The 25,062-nt window shown below is 37.6% G+C and overlaps 1 protein-coding gene across 1 annotated transcript in view; it reads left to right on the top strand.

Annotated features, from left to right (window-relative positions):
- Positions 1-1,885: 1,885 nt before the first annotated feature.
- The window catches only part of LOC149225745 (alpha-mannosidase-like), a 69,533-nt gene continuing 46,356 nt past the window's right edge, over positions 1,886-25,062 (top strand). The window contains exon 1 of the mRNA XM_089375141.1: positions 1,886-2,125. The gene's annotated coding sequence lies outside the window, so the exon portion shown is untranslated. The remainder of the gene's footprint in view (positions 2,126-25,062) is intronic.

The raw sequence follows: 25,062 nt of genomic DNA, 5'->3' as shown, positions 1-25,062 counted from the left end.
ATAAAATTGTAAAAATTTAAGATATACTTTCAGATTTAACATATAATTTTGCAATTTCAAATTTACAAACGGGTATATTTTTTTTGCTATTTTTACCTTGCTAGGAGGGTCTTACTGGTACCAAGGTCAAGAAGGGTGGTCTCGCGACCTTCTTGTGCTAATGCAGGGTATTCTATTCTAATGCCTAATAATTATTAGTAAGATGTATGGGTCTTCATAGACCATAGTATTTATTTCGTAATTTACCTAATCATTCTATAAAATATTTACAAAATAAATGAGTTGAACAAGAATAATTTACCTTTTAATTCCTTTCTCCTCATAGTTTGGACATAATGCTCAAAAATAATTATATATATATATATATATATATATATATATATATATATATATATATTTAAAATTTATTTTAATAAAGTCCCCATATTAATAAAATCTCAATATAATGTATACAAATATGCCCTATATAGATTTCTCTCTTGACATGTTATATTGACTGATTTGATTACTTGATTGCTTGATGGACTTCCATAACATATATGGTAAAATCTATTATAATTTAAAGTCTCAATATATATTATATTAATTATCATTAATTAATTTTATAAAATTATGATACAAAACCCAAAAATATTTTTTATTATTATAAATTTTATTTAATACCCATTATAATACTATTCAGTATCCCATCAAAATATATTACCAAAATTACAACTACTTTTATTCAATATCCCATCAACAATCTTATAATATATCTTTTATAAAATCTGAAAACATACTCATGAAAATGAAATCAATTTTTAAGCAGTGATCTAATTATTCTACGTTTCAACTACAATTGGAGTCATTGCATTTAATAAATAAAATCATATATATATATATATATGATTTTTTTACTTATTTGTAAACTATTTACTTTTATTTTATAGTTTGACGATACCATAAAGTAAAATATGACACACTATATATATGAGTCAGGTCATAAATTTACCTTTTAGATATTGCAATAGTCAGGTTAATAGTTGATGGATATTTCGATGCCTATCCATAAACTCTTAAAAGCTATTTTAAAATTTTTTACACCTTCGTCATAAATCCTCGAGTAAACTATTATGTTTTTTTAAACTCCAAAGCAATGTCTTGGAAAAGCAAATCATCAAGATTGAAAATACAAATTCTTGCCTATATAACATTGAATAGACGTGAGAATAGTCACAACATCATAAAATTTTAATTCAATTTTTAAAATAAAATATTGTCAATTAAATAATGTTATGATTTCAATAAAATTTTTATTTTTATTTTTTTAAATCATTAAAAATAAAATAAATTTATTTACTTATTACATCATACTTTAAAATATTCTAACCATCGTTATATACATTCACTTCACCGTAAATACAAACATAAATGTGTAACTTAACAAAACATCAACGTTAATATAAACCTATATCAATCATATCAACCTAACTAATTAGTATAAGAATGGCTTCAGAAAATTAAAATCTATTTCTTTCCTTTTTTATATTAGTGTGACCCTTTTATTTTTTGTATAGTACTTAGAAGACAAGCCGCCATTAATCATAGAAATGACTTGAAAAAAAACCATTCTCTCAATTATTAATCTATAACTAATTTAATAATGCATATAATTATTAATCTATAACTAATTTAATAATGCATATAATAATTCAGCTGGTGGTTGACATACGTCAAATAGCTTCGAATGACACCAAGTGCCATTCAAAAGATGGGTCCAACATGTCAAACTTTTGAGAGAAAGTGAGTGAGCACCGTGGCTTCCTTAGCGTATGCAGGTCTCTAGATTTGCAACTTATATATATAGTGCGGTTACATATCACTATTTCTCTGCTCAGTCCAATTTCCTACTCGCAGAGGTCAGGGTATCGAATGATGCTGCCTGTATATTTGGCAATGATAAGCATGGGTTGGGGAATCAAATCCTGCCCATATATTTGCAGCTTAATCCCTTGACTTCGGACTTGATAGCGGAACACAATGGACGAATAAGGAGGACTTGATAGCGGAACACTATGGACGAGTAAGAAGGCGGGGAAGGGCAAAATAATGAAGACATGCTGTTGCAAATTTCCTCAATTAGAAAGTATGAATTTATAAAATTTTCACAGAGTATATATATATATATATATTTTTTTTTTTTTTCGACTATTTGAACTTTGGAATTGCAACTGGTTGTTGTTGACGCCAGGTCTGGGAATTTATATAAAATTTGAACAAAACAATGGATGAGTTTACATAAATTGAATCTATAGACAGCGTCATACATGAATGTAATTCCGTCCCCGGTTCTGCAACCGACTAAGAAGGTGCGTTCGCTGGGGATGGATGAGTTTAATAAATTGAACCTATAGACAGCGTCATACATGAATGTAATTCCGTCCCCGGTTCTGCAACCGACTAAGAAGGTGCGTTCGCTGGGGTTGAGATCAAGGGTCGAACTTCCGTTCCCTCTTCATCATGATTCTCCGATGATAATATCAGCTTCAGCTAGTAATGGTACAAAGCATGGCCATCATAACCATCCCATGGAAATTGGGATAAATGGATTTTTTATTTAATAATTTTTTTTTTTATTTTTTTTTAATTACGCATAATTTCGGCTTGTCCTTCAAGCGTTGAGCAACAGAAGAATTGACTGTACTGTCAGCTGTAGTCAATGATGAATGCAACAAAGGGCATTCACTACTTTGTATACTATTAATGTTGAATGCTTACGCACGCCAATATGCATGTTTCAAGGTAAAAACTATAGGTTTATTGGGGAATTTTGTTCGTCACAATATGCCCAGTTTCTAAGAAGGGTAAGAAAGAAGCTTTCAAGAAGAAAATTCACAGTTGTATGGAAATTCTCCAGTTTCAACTTCCTGTATATGTGGAAGAGGAAGTACCGCCATCAACAGAGGCCAAGTGAGAATTGAAGCCATGAGATTCAGCCATCGAAGTTCATGTTATATTCTGTTTCTCCTATGTTTCTGTTGTAAGAATGCATCTGTGACTCAGCGGAAGGCCATGCAAATACATGTAATTCCGTTTTGTTTCTGGATATAGTATGTATAATGAAATATTCTGTTAAGGTGGACTGGAGAAGTCCAATTTTATATATTAAATCTGAACATAGTTATACATGGTGCTCTCTATACAGAGAATTATAGATAAGTAGAAATATTTTCCAGCATAAAATAAATAAATATGAACAACATGATTCAATGGCGTGTGGAATCATTCGTTATAGTATGTATGCTAGAATACTCTGTGTTATTTTTTTATTTTTTTTTACACACACGTTATTTCAAATCGAAACAGTATCAACATATTTTTTCTAAAGGAAAAACTAATTCAGCTAGCCAAGGGGATTTTAAACTGCGGAATTTAATTAAGAAAATCGTCCAACCATCACACTTGTACACAAAGTTAAAACAAGAAATGGTCGAAATTCAAATTTTCCCATGTCTGTAATGTCTAACTTGACGGAAAATATGAAAACACAGTTGAAATTTCAAAGGGTTAAAAGGGAAGACGTAGAGGTGGTAATGGAAATCTAAAGTCTACCAGGGCCGAAGAGTTTGAACGAGTTCCTCTAATACCTTAATGTAAGGGTCTTAGATTCAAAATAACAGAATATGTAATTTAAATACAGAATTTAAACAGTTTATCTAATGAATATCAACGTGTTCAACGTAAATCTGTTTGATCTGCTGCAATTCTTGTTCCGGCTGCTTTACCAAAATGGTCAAAACCTCCCAACCGAACTGGGTAAAACCTAGGTATTCAGTCTCAGCATGCTTTCCAATCAAAGCAATCTGATCCCCATGCCCAAAAACTTTAGTACAATCAAGACTCCTTCCTTGTCTATACCTCTGTGTTAAAGTTGTTCTCCTTCCTCCTTTTAATTCCTCGTCCACCGCCTTCCTCCCATCTCCTTGTCATTGTTTTGTTAGGTGTAACTTTTATAAAGTCAAATCTCATTTGATTTTGTTGATTTCATTTGATTTTGTTGATTTTATTTGGATACGTAGATTTGATTTGATTAAAGTTTATTATTATTTTAATAAATTAATTTGATTTATTTAGTTTATAATTTTAATTAATTTATATTATTATTTTATTAATTTTAATTTTAAATTTAATTTTTAAATTAAAACTAACATTTTCTTTCCGTTTAAGGATTTATCATACATATATATGTATTTAAGGTGGTATACATATTACCTACCTAATTTGATATATATGATATTTTGGTGAGATATTAATTCTTGTTTTTAGGCTTCTGCGATCATACTCTGTGTGTAGTTTTCTTCCGTAGTTCTCGCATCTATAATTGTTTGCATCGACGGCCACGGAAGCCGACCTGTTATAATTGTTGTTTTATAATATTTGGTTTTTTAATTTTGAAATATATAATTATATGATGAGAATTTTATTTATTTGTTATTTAAATTGATTTTTATTTAGTTTTATTTGTGACTGGTTATTTTATATTAGTTTTTTGTTTTTATTTTATTTTATATAATTAATTTAAATCTGATTTTGAATTATATAATAATGATAAAATATAATGATTTAAATGGAATTAATTTAATTATGTAATAAGAATTTAATTATTTAGACTTAAATTGATTTTATTTATTTTTATTTGTAACTAGTTGTTTATATTAGTTTTTGTTTTATTTGTTTTATTTTATATAATTAATTTATTCTAGTTTTGTTTTTTAGAATAAATTAATTAGATTGATCTTAATGATACTAAAATAGAGTGGTTTATATTGAAATATTTAATTCTGAACTTTAATTATTTTTGGTTTAAATTGGTTTTTTTATTTATTTTATTTGTAATTAGTTATTTTATATTGGTTTTTGTTTTGTTTTAATTTTATTTTAGTTTTGTTCTTTGGTGTTGATTAATACTAATTATTAACACTAGTTTTATTTTTACAATATTATTATTATTATTAATTTTTTAATGATAATATAAATGAGTAGTATTAATACTAATTGATATTAATGTTATTATTAGTAAAGGAAGCTAACTTATTTATTTGTTTAGTTTCATAAAGAAGTGTTAATGTTAATGTCAATATTAGTAATGATTTATGGAACTAATTTCAATTATTTTGGAATTTTTTTTTAAATTTTTCTCAATTGTCTAAAGTTCTTTGTTTTTAAGTTAAATTGTGAATTATTTTTAATTAAAATTTTTAATTTAATTTGTTTTAGAAGAGAGAAGGGAGGTTTGCTAGAGAGGTGATAGGTCAAGCATATCGGGGGAAGGGTTGAGCTAGGCGAGGGTGTTCTAGGATGTTAAAGTAGAAATCCACTTGTCACTTATTTTCCATCCTTCGTCTCGGTTGAGTTTGTTCGGGTATTTACCTATTTCTATGGCTTCTCTTAGTTTTCTATGATGATAATGATCAATTTTGGCTACTACCCTAGAGTTTTCAAGGCAGACGTGATGATTGGTTTTGCTGGAATGTTCGGCTAGGGCTGAGGTTTTTGAGTGGTTAAGTTTTATATCCGCGGCATGTTCTTGAATCCTAGTGTGGATAGATCGACTAGTTTCTCCAATGTATGTTTTTCCGCATGAACATGGAACCATGTATACTCCTTTGTGGCATTTGGGATCGACGAGATCTTTGACAGATTTAAGCATCTGCTGATGGTGTTCATGGGTTTGAAAGTGGTTCTAATTTTGTTCTTTTTTAAAATGTATGCAATTTTATCTATTGTGCCTAGTATGTAAGGTAGGTGCACCTTACCTAAATGATCATCTAGTGGTTGTTTGTTTCTAGGTTTTTCTGCATTTTTAAAGGCCTTGATCACTTGGTGTTTATTGTATCCATTTCTAGCGAATACATTCATAAGATGGTTCTTCTCATCTTCAAAGTGATTTTCATCTGAAATACGAATGGCCTTGGTTGCTAGAGTGTTGAGAACACCGATTTTTTGGGATGGATGGTGGGGAGTGTTAGCATGTAGGTAATGCTCCGTGTGGGGTTTCTTACGATATACTTGGTGTGATATGGAGCCATCTTCATTTCTTTTGATTAGGATGTCAAGAAAGGGAAGGCTATTATTTTCTTCTATTACCATGGTAAATTTGATAGAATTGGATAGGATGTTTAGGTGTTGCAAGAAGGTGTTTAATTTTTCTCTTCCATGAGGCCAAATAATGAATGTGTCATCAACAAACCTTTTCTAAAGTTTGGGTTTTAATGGGGCAGATTCAATGACCCTGGTTTCAAAGTCCTCCATGAAGAGATTGGCAATGATAGGAGATAGAGGGGATCCCATGGCTACACCGCATCTCTGTTCATAAATTTCATCTTTAAAACTAAAGAAGGTAGATTTGAGACAGACTTTAGTTAATTTGGTTGTCTCTGAGTTCATGATTTTATGGATCACTTCCATGGCTTCATCTATGGGAATGTTGGTATAGAGAGATTTTACATCAAAATTGACTAATATGTCATTGGTATCTAGGTTTAGGTCTTTGAGATATTAATTCATTACCTTAATTTATATCTCCTCTGTAATAACAAGCCTATATATAGCGCAATGCATGCGGGTCCATGCATAGTTAGCTATCGCATGGAGGTCTTGTATGTATGCTAATATTCGTATTTTATTTATAATTGTAGGTGGGTCATTACAGTTCTCAATACCAAACCACTTAGAATGACTGACTGAAGTAAACCAATAAGCAAACAAAGTTCTCTACCTCAAAGTATAAATTGTCTTTAACCTAATATAATTGATGTTGATAGATTGTTTTCTCTTTTATTTATATATATTTGTCAGTGAAACGTGACCATTCATAAAGAAGAGGATTATTGCAAATAATTATTATTTAGCCTCTATCTATTCATTATTTAGCATATTAGATATACTTTGTCTTTTTAATTATTCTAGACTATATGAGCTACACTATAATTAAACTCCTCCCAAAATGTGTAGACCTCAAAGCATTGATAAGCTTATTATCTACTGGAATTATGCCAGTAGTGATCATCTTGTATTTTTTGTTTCTACCTCTCCTTCAGCAGTTGTTAGCTTTGTAATATCTCAATGTTCAATACACAATCTATATGAACCATCCTTCTTTTTACAAATTAACCTTCTTAGTTTCATTGGCCCAATTCTTTGCATTCTTCTTGAAGTTTGGAAACCGTTAGCTTGGAATTCCTTCTAGCATATAAAACTATCGTTAGCTTGGAATTCCTTCTAGCATATAAAACTATTGTTTCCTTGTTTAGTAAAACCAATTTTAATGAAATGCACTTAGTCTAAAAATAAACCACTCAATTCATATGGGACCTTGGGCAAGCAACTTTTTGGGTAACAATCTTTCTTCAAAAGCACATAGAGTGAACAGACAATGAAGGTTTCCTTTCACCCTTTCAGGTCTCAAGGATTAAAGACAATTCCATGGCAATTATTTTGCACTTGGGCCTTTTCCATGCAATGAATTCCATCGTTTAGAAACTCTTTTCATTTCATGGAGGAATACAGTTATTTCTGCAATAATTGCTTATTTCATTTCTTCTTCAAGCAGTGATTGGATAGCACTTAGAGAATTATACAGACATATAACTGAGATTATATTCCGATCAAATAGGGTCATTTCTTCTACTATTGGTCACATTACCACCTAAACTAGCGTTTAAGTAGAAAATCCCAAACCATGGATGTTACCTTGGAGTAACAGATAAGAATCGTATCACAGTGACCTCAATACAACTTCTCCTTCACTTTTGGTCAACTCTCAATAGGCTAAGGTGGGTATCCTTTTGATATTATGATTTGAGTTTTAGGAGAGCCTAAGTAAATCTGGGTTAAAGCAAAGATTTTATTTAACAATATAATTGGATCCACAAAGATATGGAAAATAAAGTAAGGTTTCCAATCACTTAATGACTTAATGTTTTCTGATAGATATTTAAGAGACTAAGCGTAAATCACCACAATCCACTAAAATTCTTGAATGAATTAGAAACAAGTGGATTAAACCTCAAATTTGATTTGTTATGTATGCAATAAAGATATTTCAGATTTGCAATATGACAATTACCATCCCAAGTTAATGATAAACTTTGAAGCAGAGTATTAACAACTTAATAAATGTGTTTTGTACTATAAACATGTTTTGTACTATAAACAACTTCAAGTTAAATGCAACCACTAGAGAGGCAATCTTATAAAACAAATTTCCCTTACATAGTAGACGTTAGGAGCAATCCAATATGTGCTTACGGAAGGGCGAGTCTAAAGTGTAATTTGGCTTGTCTTAGATCACCAAATCTCTTTTATGTGCCCAGTTAAATAAATTCCATATTTGAGATTAGACACTTATCAACCTAGGAAAAATGGATGAGCACTTTAAAAAAACACATCTTAGGTTATAGGTTTGAGTTTTATGATTTTCAATGTCATAACATCCCAATATTACTTGAGACAAGTACACAACAAATTATCCAATGTAAAGTATAAGGAACTTGAGTCAAGAGGTAAGTTACACTTTAAGGTTTTGCAAGAATTACTTTGAATTTACCAAGTATGTTCTTAAGTAATGATATGTAAGTGAAACCAACTTACAAAAAATTCACCACTAGAAATTAGAAATTAAACTTGACAAAATATTTCTACCTTGAGAATTTATACCAACTCTATGCTAGATCTTTTATGAATGCAATAAAATATAGTCTTGATGTCATGCAACTCTGATTTTTGTATCTTTTGTGTAATTTTAAGATTTACCTAAACACTAAGAACAACCCAAAGAAACTGATACAAACTTTAAATGAACAACTCTAGGGCCAATTTGGCAAATAAGGTTTTTGCATGAATGATTTAGGTTTAAACCCTAATTGATTCTCTTCTAAAAAATGGAATATAAAATAAATTAAATGCTAGACTAGAAAAAAGTATAAGCTAGAGATATTTCCATATTTTCCTTTAGATTTCTTAATAAGCAAAATAAAACAAAAAAAATGGATTAGTTTGTGGTTTTGGAGTTTGATGGGAGAAGACAAGTGCCTTGTCGAAAAATCGCTAATGGGATCTGTTACAACAAACGCATAATTCAAAGCCTCACTAGGTGACTTAGACGATGTTCAACACATGGAAGTGCTACCATTGTCACCTTAACAACTACTTAGGAAGAACGGAGGGATTTACCCTATGACATCTTCCTTCCAAATGGTAGTCTTACTCTTCAAAGGAATTGAGCTTGAAAGCTTTTAGTAGTCTTAAGCAAACACAACAAATCTTTAATGCACCAAAATAAACCAAGAGGGAAGAGCTCCAATGGTTGACATCGAAACCTCAATAGGTATATTTGTTGAGTAATGTTATCATTAATATCGGAGTCAAGGGAGACCGAAAGGCGGAAGCATGATCTAAGGTGCGAAAAGGAGAAAAAGGGGCAAACCTCTTGTTGATTTGGCATAGCATCGGATGTGCTCTAGCCATGAAAATTGGTGGAGAGGGTAAAGCACATGAGATCTCCAAGATCCAGAAATGGTTTGGGGAAATTTTGCCCTGTGAAGGAGATATTACAATAATTAAATTTTTAATGAGGTCCTAAGTCTAAACTTAGGAAAATAAAAATATTAATGGGTATGAATATAAAACTAGGTTAGAAGGTTCTAAATGACATGGATCAAGCCAAATATAATCTTAGACATTGATTAGATATGTAATCTCGGCCGTTGAAGACTCAATAGAAAAAGTATAAGAGGAGGCTTGAAGGTCAGTTGGAGATACACTAGAGTGATCAATCATTCGATTTTCTAGAGCGGGGTTTGCTAAGAGAAATCGAATCAGTGATCAGAGTGGTAGTGAGTACGAGGCAAAGATAGTGCAGGAAGACCAGCGCAGAGGCAGAGAGGTAGACGTAGAGCCAAAGGGAGCGACACAGAGGCCAACAATGATTGCGCAGAGGCCAGAAGGGCCTGCGTCATCCACGCAGAGGCTGCAGGAGTGACGTAGAGGGCCAGAAAGTCTGCGCAGAGGCCAGGAGGGTTGACATAGTGCTTCAGATTGTGCTAGAGAGGGTTTCATGGGGCAGACTTTTAGAATATCTGCTTCCGAAGAGAGGTATTACTGTCAGATTTTTTATCTCTGTCGAGTGAGCCAATTTGGCACCCACTGTACTCATAAAAGCTGCTTAATAATAAAACCCTCAGAACTGTTGCACTAGTTTTCCCAAGTTGGGTTTTTCCGGGGACGATTGTCCAAAAATAATGGTGTCACTTATTTGTTTGTCTATTTCTTTCAGCTGTTGATCTGTAGATGGTTGAGACTCTATTGTGTTTATTTGAGTGTTTATATGGTTAAATAACTTGTGAGTAAATAAACAAGTAGGCGAAATAAACTAGAGAATACAGATAAAATTCCCAACAGGTAATACTTAGAAATTTCAACATGGTATCAGAGCATTGCAGATCACAGGAGAGCTGAAGGCGCCAATTGAATAAGAGAATTTGCAGCAGAAACAGTTGTCCCGAGTGATAGAAGCTGTTCCTAGGCAGAAAGTAGTAGAGAAGGGTTGACGCAGAGGGCATGCGTCATCAGTTTGAGCCAGAGAGAGGCCAGCGCAGAGGCAGAAGAAGGCAGAAGAGGATCACAAAGAGCCACGCAGAGACCAAGAGGGTTGATGCAGTTGGCCAAGGGAGAAAATCAGCCTTCCTGGGATTGCGCAGAGCCTAGAGGCTCAGTTCTTTAGTTGCCTGGGCAAAGGAAGTTGTGGGCAGATTGCGGGGACTGAAGCTAGTGGGGTGTTGTTGCTGCTAAGACAGAATAGTACCTAACGGGACAAAACCAAGGTAGAGGGAGTCACTACCTAGGAGGATTTCTAGCGAATAAATCCAGATCAGTGCAGGTGCATAGGATATCAGAGAGGTGCGATTCGACGGTTGGCAGGAGGATTTCCATAAGGGAAATCGAGACTCAGAGGGAGTCTAGCAGAGAACTTCGAGGAGGGAAGTAGAGACTCAGAGGGAGTCGAAGAGAGAACTTCCAGGAGGGAAGTAGAGACGCATAAGAATCGAAATGAAGAGCAGAGGGACGACCACGAATGGACTGAGGGATCAGGACATGCTGGACAAGGGGTCCAACTTTGTTATCTGGAAGGCCAAAATCCTGTCTGTTCTAGATAGACATCGCATCAAGGCCTTCACCTTGAGAATTGTGGCTATCCCAGTCGACCCAACTGATAACGAAAAGTATGAGGATGCGATGGCCAAGGCGAAATGCATAATCCTTGATGGGGTCAAGGATCACGTGGTCTAGCATATTGCCGAGAAGGTGACGATAAAGGAAATGTGGGATACGTTGAAGACATTGTATCAAGGTACTTCCGTGAAGAGGAAGAAGCTACTAGAGAATCAGCTACGGTTGTACTAGATTCAGAAGGGGGAGTAGGTAGATCACTTCCTTAGCAGGTTGCAGGAGATCCGGGACCAATTGACTTCAATAGGGGCCATGTCGGATCAGGAGTTGATGGTGAGAACTGCCTTAAGTGCAGTCTCCTTGGAGTGGGAGATAGTCGTCCAGAGCATCCTGGGCAAAGCGAATCTTCCAGATTGGGAAGAATTATGGGCAGCTCTTCTCCAAGAAGAGATCAGATGGCTGACCAAGACGGGAAGTAGCAGCAAAGGAGCTCGGGTCAAGAAGGAGGAGGAAGAGGATGTTGCTCTGGCATCTGCGGGGGAGAATGGGAAGAGGAAGAAAAATGACCTCTCCAAGATAAAGTGCTTCAACTGTGGGGAACTGGGGCATTATGCGAACCAGTGTCCGAGGAAGAAGAATAAGGGAGAGGCGTCTGACTCCAAGGCAGCGCCAATGATGGCGAAAAAGGAGGTAGAGGATGATGACGATTGTGCCATGAGTGCTCATGTACCTCTAAAGAAGAGGTGGGAAGACATTGAGCTGTAGTGAAGAGGACTACAAGTGATGAGGGGCAGGATCCTTGAGGTACCCAAACTCTTGGATCATACCTGGCTACGGGAGCCTCAAAGAGAGAGTAGAAGGATGGCGGATGAAGCGACAGAGAGTGCTAGAGTGCAGTAGTCCTTGGCAGCGTAGAGAGGCTTGCAGCATTGCGAGAGGCACAAAGGAGGTTGCAGTAGTGCAGGGTGGCACAAGAGGCTTGCAGCAGTCCGAGAGGCACAAAGGTGTTGCAACAACGCAGAGGGAGCACAGGATAGTGACAGAGAGAGCTTCAGCATTGAGAGGGTTTCTAGCCTAACAAGGATGTCAATAGTTGGGTGGATCAGTTATTTACTTCTCAGTAACTGAGTTGCAATGCTGTAGTAGTAGCACGATGCATCATGATGAGAGAGAACTGCAGTGCAAATGTAGTGTTGGGGAAAGGACCAGCAGCAGCACAGATGCATAGGGAGCTGTCGTATAGATGTAGCAATGGCAGTGGCAGAGCCATGGGCAACAGTATAGGATGTAGCAGTGCAAAGGATGTTGAACGGGGAGGCGTAGCATCAACATAGGTACTGGTGCCGTATAATCAGGGTAATGCTCAGTGGTAGATTATTACTAGAGCACATTCCTCGCTAAGAGGGAGTGTTGATTTGGGGTAGCATCGGATGTGCTTTAGTCATGAAAATTGGTGGAGAGGGTAAAGCACATGAGATATCCAAGACCCAGAAATGGTTCGGGTAAATTCTGCCCGGTGAAGGAGATATTAAAATAATTAATATTTTTAATGAGTTCCTAAGTCTAAACTTAGGAAAATAAAAATATTAATGGATATTAATATAAAATTGGGTTAGAAGGTTCTAAATAACATGGATCAAGCCAGATATAATCTTAGCTATTGATTAGAGATGTAATCTCGACTGTTGAAGATTCAACAAAAAATGTATAAGAGGAGGCTTGAGGGTCAATTGGAGATACATCAAAGTGATCACTCATTCGATTTTCTAGAGTCGGATTTGCTAAGAGAAACCGAATCAGTGATCAGATTTGCAGCAAGGGGTAGTGAGTACGAGGCAGAGAGGCAGAGAGTGCCGAAAGACCAACGCAGAGGCAGAGAGGCAGATGTAGAGCCAGAGAGAGCCACGCAGAGGCCAGAAGGACCTGCGTCATCCATGCAGAGGTTGCAGGAGTGACGCAGAGGGCCAGAGAAGCTAAGCAGAGCCTCAGAGGGCTAATGCAGAGGGTTTCAGGTTGACAGAGAGGCCAGGAGGGCTGATGCAATGATTCAGATTGTGTTGGAGAGGGTTTCGTGGGGTAGACTTTCAGAATATCTGCTTCCAAAGAGAGGTATTATTGCCATATTTTTTATCTCTGTCGAGTGCGCTAGTTTGGCACCCAGTGTATTCAGAAAAGTTGCTTAATAATAAAACCCTCAGAGATACTGCACTGGTTTTCCCAAGTTGGGTTTTTTCGGGGACAATTGTCCAAAAATAACGGTGTCACTTGTGTGTTTGTCTATTTCTTTCAACTGCTGATCTGTAGATGGTTGAGATTGTATTGTGTTTATTTCAGTGTTTATATGGTTAAATAACTTGTTAGTAAATAAACAACTAGGCGAAATAAACCAGAGAATACAGATAAAATTTCTAATGGGTAATACTTAGAAACTTCAACACTTCCAATTTTGAAGAAACCTCAAATTTTGTTATAACATAAAATCCCTACAAAACCAAGGTATTTGGACCTCCACTGTTAGTTGGAACGTGAAAATCACTAGCAGTTGATTGCTTGTTTATTGGATGCTCAACATATTAACTTTTTTATTAAAGGAATAGGCTTGCAAAATCACCAATATCCCAATATAAGTGGCTCTCAGTCGTAGCCCCTAGTCATGAGGTTCTTAATGACTAACACATGTGGGCTAAGGTCCCCTTGACATTTCATCATATCATCATTTTATCAAATGGCACAACTCTTGCAAAATCATAGGGGCTTCATTCAAGGAACCTCTGACATAGCACGTGCGTTCGTGGCATACTAAAAAAATACCCTTAATTTGACTACATATTGGAAAATAGCTCTTAAAATCACATTATTTAACCCCCAACCAATACAAACCCAATGCACCTTCCCAATTTAAATAACCCCTACTCTCACTAGATATTGTAGGTATCCATTTGTTCATTAACATTTTTTATACCCCTTTAAATTTTTTTGCTAACTTTGAGCTCCATTTTTTATACTTGCCAATATAAAATTCCTTTAACCCGTATTATATGTTCAATATATTATGTCATTTTTTCCACAATATATATCCCCCAATATGAATGCACGTGCTATGGTATTGCTCCCCCAGTGAAACACCCGTGTGCAAAATTAGCAATATCTCGGTATGTAGGCTCTTGATCACTATTCCTAGTGATAAGGTGCTTGTGGTCTAGTGCCCGAGGGCTAAGGCCCCTCGACATATCGACATATCAGAAAATGCACAAGTCCATAGGAATTTTTCATATTCCAGTATATATAGTTCTTGGTCATGCCACTAGTTGCATGGTGGTTAAGGCTTAGCACGTGAGGGATACGCACCCTCAGTATATCACCATATCAATGTAATAACAAAAAGTGAAGGTTCCAAGGAATCTTTGTTGCTCTGCTATAATATGCCCCAATCAATGCCCTGGTCACGAAAGTGCTGAGTAGCATATCAACAAACTTGAATAATGTTTAGTGCAGAGAAGGTTAAAATGTCCAATATCTCGATGTCTCGGTACCCATTTCCATCAATTGATGAATAATTTACTAGCAATTGACATAAATTTTTCCCATCATTTGTACCCGAAATGTCTTGGTTTCGCAAGTGCTTTTAGTGTTAAAAATTTTTGGCTTTTCATTGAGATTCTGATATACTAGCACTTGGACATGTTCTATGAGCATTAGTTGTAGTGCTAAGGCTTATAGGCTTATAGTGCTAAGGGAGCATTTAGAGTTCTAAGAGTATAGTTCTTGTAAGGGCCTAGCTATAATAAGGTTGGACATGAAGGTGTTGTATGAGGGTTATAAGCACCTATATAGTAAAGCTTATAAAAGAAATATGCGGGCAAAATAAGCATCGAGGCAGTAGATATAGTTATATGAGGAGTTTAGTTAAAACACTATGGTTGTGGTAATTATGCTCCAGAGGTGACATAAAGTGCTCAGTTGCGAAAACACCAAATCTTGAAATATTGGATTAAACGGAACGCCAAAACAAGGTGGATTGAAGGAAGCACCAAATAAGAAAGCATTACATTGGTAAAAGTGAAGCTAAAGTTAGTTGTCACTAAAGAAAGTCAGTGAACAACAAATCCAGCTTCAAAAGTTGGAATTTGAAGGAAGTTCCTACTTCTGTGAGAACATTGATAAGGTGATTGTGAAAAATCAAAAGAAAGGAGTGGACTAGAAAAGAAAAGATTGAAAAACTAAGTGCAGAGGTGGTTAGTGTCCCCTTTAGGTTGGTACCCACAAATCATTGTAACAATAGGTTGTTGCTTGTAGAGAACCATCAATTAAAAGATGTTTTTATTTTTTGCTCTCGGAGGCTTGCCACTTATATCCTATGCTTTATTTTTTGCTTACAAGATTGATGATTTTTTGTGTTTGAATGTTTAAATAGGTAAAAATAGTATTATACTGATTCACTCGCCCTCCAAACTCAATAGGTATATCTTCAACAAGATTGTATTCTCAAAGAAGTAGCCAACAACAACAAATAATTGAAATAAGAAAAGAGCCTCTATTTATAGTGGATGCTTCATCATCCTTTTCATTCAATATTATTTTCTATTTCCTTAGATCTAACCTTGGAGAACTACAAAAACTGAGTTGTCTTCCACAAATTAAGGAAGACTAAGTCAAACTACAATAAAGATGTGCCACATATACAATAACCCTCCAAGAGAGGATGTTTTCCAACACAAGGAGATTTCCTAGGGTCCACTAAGCCGCAATGTCTCTTCTGAATGCAAGGGGAGATCCTCAAAATATGTCAAGATGCTCATCCAATGAAGAAAAGTCTCAAATGATGCCAACGTCTAGCCTCAATAAGTGGAATGATTACACATGTCGAGTAAATAAGGTACAAAATGTTGATTTCCGGTAGCATCGGATGTGCTTTATGTTGATTTGAGGTAGCATTGAATGTGTTGTTGGCCTCAAATTTTGCAGGGAGGCTTGGGCACATGTATTCCAAAGAACCCAAAAAGCGTTTTGGGAAATTTGACCCAAAGACGATTTTATTAAAATAATCAATATTTTTTAATGGGACCTTAAGTTTAAACTTAGGAAATTAAAAACATTAATGGGTATTAATCTAATTGTGGGTGTAACTTCTAGAAGAAGACGAAGATCAAGCCAAAACGATCTGAGCCTTTTATTAGGAGCTAATCTAGGTTGTTGGTTGTCCAACAGAAAGATATAATAATGGGCTTGAGGGTCATGTGGAAAATACACCAAGAGATCAAGAGATCAAATTTCTAAAGTGAGAAGTTTTTAGGAAGAAATTTTGATCAAGGAAATTTTGTTGCAGAGAGGGCAGTGAGTATCGGAAAGAAGGAAGTTTTCCTAGGTCGGAGAGTACAAGGCAGAGAGAGGGCAAAACGACGTCCAAAGAGAGACAAACGTTGGCCCACACAGAGCTGACGCAGTGGCAGTGCAGGACTTAGAGGGAAATCGAATTCCTGCTGAGGAAATCAAGTTTCAGTAGCCAGGAATCGGGGTGTGAGACCAGGAGGCAGAAATTCGAGTTTTCCAGGTAGCAGAGGGTCTAGAGAAGGGGCATCATGATACCCAACAAGGGTGACCCAAGCACTACATGGGAGTGAGGCAGTTCTGTGCAGAGGCTATGTAGAGGGTGTGCAAAGGCTCTAGTTCAGCGTGACCACTCTCAGATTTTCCCAGTGATAGGGTGTGATCATTTCACCATTCATTTTGTCCATTATTCTCTATGGATTAGATTGCTAGTTGAGCATCCAAGAATTGTACTCAAATTTTCTCTTGCATAATAATAAAACCCTCAGATCTGTTGCACTAATTTTCCCGCATTGGGTTTTTCTAGGGACATTTGTCCACAATAACAGTGTTTATTGTGTTGTATTTTCTTTCTTTCTCAGTCTCTTGTTTCCAGACAATATTTAATTAAGTGAAGGTTGCAGTGGATGTATTACTATATTTGTCGTAGGAAACTGCAAGTAATTTGTTTAAAGGAATTTAACAAATAGGAGTAATATCATCAGTTGCTGTAGTAGGGGTTCCTGTTGTGGAATTTTCACACTCTAAATTTTGCAAGGAGGCTAGGACACATGTATTCCATAATACTCAAAAATCGTTTTGGGAAATTCCACCCAAAGACAATTTTATTAAAATAATTAATTATTTTTAATGGATGCATAAGTCTAAACTTAGGAAATTAAAATAATTAAAAGGTATTAATTAAACTGGGGTTGAAACTTCTAGAAGAAGACGAGGATCAAGTCAAAATTATTTGAGCCGTTGATTAGAATCTAATCTGGGTCGTTGATTACTCAACGAGAAGATTATAAGGACTTCGATGGGCATTTGGAAAACACATTGGGTGAGAGATCAGAGATCAATTTTCTCAAGAGAGCAGCGCAACAGTTGCCGGAGAAGGTGATAGAGGTGATTTCTTGCAGTGAGGGGCAGGGATAATTTTCTGGAGAAAGTTTTCCTGATCCAGAGAGTGCAAGGCAGAGAGGATAGAGAGTAGTCCGGAGAGGCAGCACTGGGCCACACAGAGGCAACATATAATTACGTTGTGGCAGCATAGAGCTTCATGGGGAGTCTATATTTCTGCTAGGGAACAGTTGGGATCTAGTGCCAAAGCCGGGATGTGAGACCGGGAGGCCAAAAGGCAGAGGATCAAGAGGAGATGCAATGCAGTCCTAGTAGCAGTGACGCAATAACTGCGTGGGTGTGACGCAGTACTACGCAGAGATTGCGTAGAGACAGTGCAGAGGCTCTATTCCAACGCAGATCAGTGTCGGATTTCCCAGTGACAGGGTGAGATCATCTCACTATCTTTTTGTCCGGTTAGATCTCTGTATAGGATTGGCAGTTTGGTCATCCGAAGAATTGTACTTAGAAATTACTGCATAATAATACAAACCCTCAGCTGCTGCACCGGTTTTCCCACATTGGGCTTTTTCTGGGGACATTTGTCCAAAAAAACGGTGTCACTTGTGTGTGCTATTTTCTCTTGCTCAGTTCTTGTTTCTGCATATTATTTAAGTTGTGAAGGTTGTAGTTGTATTTACTTCGATATTTACAGTGTAACACAGTAAATAACTTGCATGAAGTCACAAGTAGGAGAAGTAATATCAGTTTGCTACAGTAGGGGAATTTGGGTCACCATATTTTCACATGGTATGAAAGCGCAAGTGAAGCAAAAGAGAAGACTAGAAAAGCTGAGCGTTGAAGACGAGGGAGATCAAAGTGCTGTGTACGGAGCAGATCGAATCCCCAGAGGGATTGCGTAGTCCAGGCCAGGAGGGAAAGATTCTCAAGGAAGGTCTCTCTCTGAGTGAGTTGACAGAGAGGTAAGATTTCCAAATCGAGATTTGTTAGTGGCAGAGGGAGCAGCGCAGCAGAAGCTTCAACGCAGATCAGTCTTTAGGTGAGACGTAGTTTTCTGCAGTAGTTGTTGGGGCAGAAAAACGTCAGAAGAGGGAAGGAGACACTTTTTGAGGGAATTTCTTCCTCAGAAAATTCCTAGCCAGGGAATTCCTAGCAGTAGAGAGGTGCAAATCTACTAACTTCGGCAGGGAGTGCGTAGGCCAGCCTAGTAGCTGTGCAGAGGAGAGAGGGAGCGATTCGACTTTTGTTTGTAGAGATGGCTACAGACGGGAAGGATCCATGGAAGAGAATCATATTAGATCTAGTTGCTGCAAATTCCTCACATGGATCAGTATCCTTGCTACGGGAGCCCAACAAAATCAGTAGCAAGAGGATCTCAGTGTCAGCAAATGCAGCTAGTCATTCAAATGATAGTTGCAGTCAGTGTTCGGAAGATAGTTGCAGAACTAGTTGTAGTGACACAAGTAGTGTGAACTGCTAGTTGCAGTGTGCAAGTGCAGTTCTAGCCAAGATATTCCCAGAGTAGAGATTTGCAGTCCAGTTTCCAGTACAGGAGGACTATGTGAGTTGCCAGGAGGGAGTAGAGAGATTTCCCATAGGGAGATCAAGACTCAGAAGGAGTCTAGTTTTAAAGGGAGCAGCCCTATGGAAGCTAGTACTTTTGGATTTGGGGAGATCAGATTCATTACTGCAGTAGTTGCAGCAGCAATGCAAAAGCATCAGCAGAGCAGGAGCAACCACAATTTGAGTAGATCATACTTTGCCATGATTGTCGAGATGCCTCCAGGGTTGAGGTGGGGCGATCTGAAATTGTAGCCCCAGAGAGCTATAGGATCCTTGAAAAGTCCACCTCTTGGATCAAGACCTTGCTACGGGAGCCCATAGTCAGCAGTAGTAGGATGGACCAGTGTCAGGTGGTGCAGTCAGGTGCCAGAGTGATAGATGCAATGGCTAGTACCAGTCAGATACTGAGCAACGCAAAGCTAGTGTTGGCAGCAGTGCAATTGGCACAGAGCAGAGTTAGCAGCAGCATAGAGACTTTAGTGACAACGCAGAGGCTAGCAACAGTCAAAACTTGGACGACGGATGCATCATATTGAATACAGTTGGTTCAGTATTTTGGATGTTTTTCCGTTGCAGTTGTTGCAGAAGGCAACAATAGCAGTTGGAGCAAAGTTGCAGTGCATATGTAGTTGGCAACAGCAGCACGGATGCAACATTTGCGTAGTAGTTGGTGGGCAGTGATGTCAGACATCAGTAGTGCAGAGGGAGATGTTACACAGTCAGGGTAATGCTTCAGCAGATTGCATTACTAGAGCACATTCCTCGCTAAGAGGGAGTGTTGATTTTTGGTAGCATCGGATGTGCTCTAAGCCTCAAAATTTGCAGGGAGGCTAGGACACGTATTCCAGAATACCCAGAAATTGTTTTGGGAAATTGCACCCGGAGACAGTTTTATTAAAATAATTAATTATTTTTAATAGATGCGTGAGTCTAAACTTAGAAATTAAAATAATTAAAGGCTATTAATTAAACTAGGGGTGAAACTTCTAGCAGAAGACGACGATCAGGTCATAATGATTTGAGCCATTGATTAGAATCTAATCTGGGTCGTTGATTACTCAACGAGAAGATTATAAGGACTTCAATGGGCATTTGGAAAACACATCGGGTGAGAGATCGGAGATAGATTTTCTCAAGAGAGCAGTGCAGGAGTTCCCAGAGAAGGTGATCGAGGTGATTTCTTGCAGTGAGGGGCAGGGATAATTTTTCGAAGGAAGTTTTCCTGATCTGGAGAGTGCAAGGCAAAGAGTAGTCCAGAGAGGCAGAGTTGGGCCACGCAGAGGCAATGTAGAACTACGTTGTGGCAGTGTAGAGCTTCAGAGGGAGTTTGTATTTCTGTTGGGGAATATTCGGGATATAGTTTCAAAGCTGGGGTGTGAGGCTAGGAGGCCAAAAGGCCAAATTTTCCAGCGACCAGAGGATCGAGAGGAGGTGCAACACAGTCCCATCAACAGTGACGCAATAACTGCATGGGTGTGATGCAGTAATGCGCAGAGACAACGCAAAGGCTCATCTCCAACATAGATCAGTGTCGGATTTTCCAGTGACAGGGTGAGATCATCTCACTATCTTTTTGTCTAGTAAGATCTCTGTATAGGATTTCCAGTTTGGGCATCCAAAGAATTGAACTAAAAAATTACTACATAATAATACAAACCCTCAGCTGTTGCATCGATTTTCCCGCATTGGGTTTTCTTCGGGGACATTTGTCCAAAAATAATGGTGTCACTTGTGTGTGCTATTTCTTTCTTGCTCAGTTCTTGTTTCCGCATATTATTTAAGTTGTGAAAGCTCCAGTTGTATTTAATTCGATATCTATAGTGTAACACAGTAAATAACTTGCATGAATTAACAAGTAGGAGAAGTAATATTAGTGTGCTGTAGTAGGGGAATTTGGGTCACCAGATTTTCACACGAAAGAGAGGAGGGCTCCTCTAATTAAGCTCCATAATCAACATGTGGTCTCCAAGGTGAGCGAACACCCTCAAATCAAGTAAGAAACCTCCACAAACTAGGGAACTACACCCTCCATGTCAAAAAGTGCCTTGTCTGCCCCACCAGTCACAACAACTATCCGCCTGCATGTTGAATTCTTGTAGCATCAAATGTGCTTCAAGTCTCAAATTTTGCAAGGAGGCTTGGACACATGCATTCTCCAACACCCAGAAATCCTTTTGGGAAATTCCACTCGGAGATAGTTTTATTAAAATAAGTAATTATTTTTAATGGGTCCCTAAGTCTAGACTTAGGAAATTAAAACAATTAATGATTATTAATCTAAAATGTGGGTGTAACTTCTAGAAGAAGGCGGAGATCAAGTCAATATGACCCTAGCCATTGATTAGGATCTAATTTGGGTCATTGATTGATCAACGAGAGGATTATAAGAGAAGGCTTGATGGGCACTTGAAGGATACACCAGAGGCAGATACTCAGTTACCTGAGTAAGATCGATTTTCTCACTGGTCAAAGTTTGGCAAGAGAAAATTGAATCAGTGGGTGAGTTGCAGGTGAGAAAGAGGAGAGAGGGTATCAACATCAGTCGGGAGTGCAAGGAAAGAAGACGTAGAGCAAAGGGAGGACAACGCAAAAGCTGTAACGCAGAGAGAGACAACGCATGGGCAGTTTGATGCTGGAACTGCGTGGGCAGTTTGACGTTGGGACAACGTGAGAAGGTTGATGCTGGGACGCAGTGAGACGTAGAGGGAAGAGAAGAACTTCTCCTGGATCAGAAACTTGTCAGGAAGTGTCTGTAAATTTTCTCGTAGAGAATCCTCTTCAATTTTGCTGGTTGTATCTTGTACATGATATTTTTGCTGAAGAATAATAAAGAAACACTCATCAGCTACATCGGTTTTCCCACATTGAGTTTTTTCGAGGAAGATTGTCCAAAAATAACTGTGTCATCATGGTTATATTTGTGCCAACATTTTTCTTTACATTTACTTTCCGCAGTATTTTAATTGTAAAGGCTGCAGTAGAATTTATCTCGATATTTTCTGTAAGAACACTATGAATAACTTATTTCCGAGTTAATAAGTAGAAGAAATAATATTAATCACTCTTGTTGGATTTATATTTAGAATTTTTCACATGGTATTAGAGGAAAGGTGAAGCAAGAAGAAAAGAGTTGGAAGACCCGACATTGAAGGAAGAAAGAATTCGAAATTCCTGCAGAGGCAGTAATTCGAATCCGCAGAGGGTTTGCGTAGTTCAAGCCAGGAGGACTAGATTTTTGTGGTGAAATCTCTCTTTGAGTGAGTTGATAGAGAGATAAGATTTCCAATCAAAATCTGTCAGTGGCAGAAGGAACAACACAACAAAAGATTCAGCGAAGAGGGGTTTCTCTAGTGGGACACATTTTATCCTGCAGAAGTTGTTGGGGTAGGGTAGCGTCTAACATCGGTTGAAAATAGCACAAAGATGGATACTCAAAGTGTCTCAGAATTGTCTTCCAGATTAGAAGAAGAATTCGCATTCTTAGCAAATTCAGTGTCAACAGATGTTTGGTACATTGATAACGGGGCTTCAGCTCATATGACTGGAGTATGAGAAAATTTCTCGAGCTATCAAAAAGAACAAATGGACTTCTAGATTACTATGGGAAACAGAACGAAGTGTACTCCAGTAGGGAGAGGCACCATAGCATTTCAGACGGAAGCAAGGACCAGCATCCGAGCCACCAATGTTCTGCACGTGCCAAGATTAGGAATGAATTTGATTTCAATGTCCTAGTTACAGGACAAGGGATATGATGCATACTTCATAGGAAAGAAAGTATACGTCAAGCATCCAAGCTGGAAAAACAGACAAATTGGGACTCAAAGCAACAAATTGTATAGGTTGTAGCTTGAGTCTCTAGTGGCACTGATAGGCATAAACATTAATGGTGAAAAGGAACGAAATGAATTATGGCATAGGAAAATGGGAAACTTACACCATGGACCACTAAGGATGCTCAGAGACACTGTTACAGGAGTACCAACCCTTAGTAGTGAGCACGATGGCTTATGCAGAGGATGTGTGCTAAGTATGCTAAAGCAATTTTTTCCAAAAGTAACAATAGAGCAGATTGTGTATTGGGATTGATACACTCAGATATCTGTTGTCCAATGTCCACAAGAGCTCTTAGTGGTGGCGAATTTTTCGTCACCTTTATTGATGATCACTCTAGAAAAACCTGGATCTATTTTTTAAACACCAAGGAAGAGGTCTTTGATCGATTCAGAGAGTTTAAGGCTCTCGTTGAAAATATGACAGGGAAAACGATTAACGTATTGCGTTCAGATAATGGTGGAGAATATAGAAACAAAGACTTCACATATTTCTACGCAAAGGAGGGCATAAAAAGAGAGTGGACACCTCCATATAATCCGAAGCAGAATGGAGTAGCAGAGTGGAAAAATAGAACTATTGTTTGGGGCAGCCAACAATATGTTGTATGATCAGGATCTACCTAAGTTCTTATGGGCGGAAGCTTGCAACACGACGGTGTATATCCAGAATACAACTCCTCATAGAGCATTGGGGAAGAAAACGCCCGAAGGAGTCTTCACAGGGAAGAAGCCGGAAGTCAGTTATCTCAGGATATTTGGAAGTGTGGCATATTGTCACATTCCAGACGAGAAGCTCAGTAAACTGGATCAAATTGCAGAAAAGGGGTATCTCGTAGGATATAACAAGACCTCAAAGGCATACAAAATCTACATTTGTAGCAGTGAGAAGATTGTAGTGAGACAGGATACGAAGTTCATGGAGGATAGAGCTTTCAGGGAATCTCGAGAGATGCCAATAGAAGGTCAGTCAATAGATGCTCCATTAGTCCAGCAGCAGCAGGGGCAGCAAGGAGGACAAACACCTGGATCGAGTACAGTGACCAGTACTAGTATTTCCTTATATGAAGGAAATCCAGACAGTTCTCAGCAGATTGAACGACAGGATCAGGAGTTAATTTAACCTCCCACCACTACTGGTAGAACCAGCGCAGAAGTACGACAGACACTGAGGGACACAGAGGAGTTTGTTGGAGCTCCTAGAACTTAGAAAAGGCGGCGTAGACAACCTGACAGATACCAGGGATTGGTAGCTCAGGTTGAAGAATCCTCTAGCTTTCAAGAAACCATTCAACACCAAGTTTGGGTGGATGCCATGGTAGAAGAGTACAATTCTATCATGACGAATGATATATGGGAAGTAGTACCTAGACCAGAGGATAGATTAGTTGCAGGATCAAGATGGATCTACAAAATCAAGTATGCTGCAGATGGGAATATAGAGAAGTACAAGGCTATGTTCGTGGTAAAGGGTACACACAGAAAGGAGTAGACTATGAAGAGACCTTCGTCCCAGTTGTCCGTTATACCTCTATTAGATCCGTTATATCCCTAGCAACTCAAATGGGATAGGAGATCCACCAAATGGATGTCAGGACAACATTCTTGAACGGGGTGATAGAGAGGAAGTGTATACAGAATAGCTCAAAGGCTTTGAAACTCATGAGAAGAGAAATCATGTATGCAGATTAAAGAAAGCCATGTATGGGCTCAAGCAGGCACCCAGAGCATGGTATGGTCAGATTGATAGTTACTTGCAACAGTTGGGATTTGTCAAGAATGCTGATCCCAATCTCTACTATTTGGTGGTAGAGAATGAGCCACTTATTTTGGTACTATATGTGGATGACTTGTTTTTAACAGGATCATGTAGGGTCATACAAGACAGCAAGAAGAATCTTGAAGCTAAATTCGACATGAGGGTTGATGCATTATTTTCTAGGGTTGGAAGTTTGGTAGAAGAATGGGGAGGTCTTCCTTGGGCAAGGACGATATGCTACACAGATTCTGAAGAGATTCACAATGCAGGATTGTCGACCCATGGCTACTCCCATGATCACCAACTAGA

This window comes from Pinus tabuliformis, chromosome J (genome assembly GCF_031772625.1).
Source record: "Pinus tabuliformis cultivar Carrire ecotype Pingquan chromosome J, CPIR1, whole genome shotgun sequence".
NCBI classification, from domain to species: domain Eukaryota; kingdom Viridiplantae; phylum Streptophyta; class Pinopsida; order Pinales; family Pinaceae; genus Pinus; species Pinus tabuliformis.
The sequence above is the reverse complement of the archived record's forward strand: the minus strand, read 5'-3'. Positions and strand labels throughout refer to the sequence as shown.